Here is a 373-nt window from a genome sequence, read left to right as displayed (position 1 = left end):
GGGGTGTCTGGGTGTTAGGGGGTGTGGGGGGGCTCCAAGGGGATGGGGGTTGTTTGGGGGTGTCAGGGGGGTGTTTGGGGGTTGTTTGGGGGTGTCAGGGAGGTGTTTGTGGGGTGTTGGGCGTCTCTGTGGATTTTTGGGGGATTTTGTGGCGTTTCGGGGGGTTTTGGGGGTGCCAGGGAGCTGTGCTGGGGGTCTCAAGCGTTGGGTTCTCCGGGGCGATGTCAGGGATGTTTTGGGGTGTTGGAGAATTCTGGGGGGGTCCCAGAGGACATTGGGGTCCCAGGGGATGTCCCCAGGGGTCCAGGGGAAGGGGCCCAAGGGGTGTTGGGTGGTCCCAGGGGGTACAAGGGGGAGGTGGGGGTCCTGAGGG

This window comes from Pyrgilauda ruficollis, unplaced genomic scaffold (genome assembly GCF_017590135.1).
Source record: "Pyrgilauda ruficollis isolate IOZ18807 unplaced genomic scaffold, ASM1759013v1 scaffold565, whole genome shotgun sequence".
NCBI lineage: Eukaryota > Metazoa > Chordata > Aves > Passeriformes > Passeridae > Pyrgilauda > Pyrgilauda ruficollis.
This window is presented reverse-complemented; position numbering follows the sequence as displayed.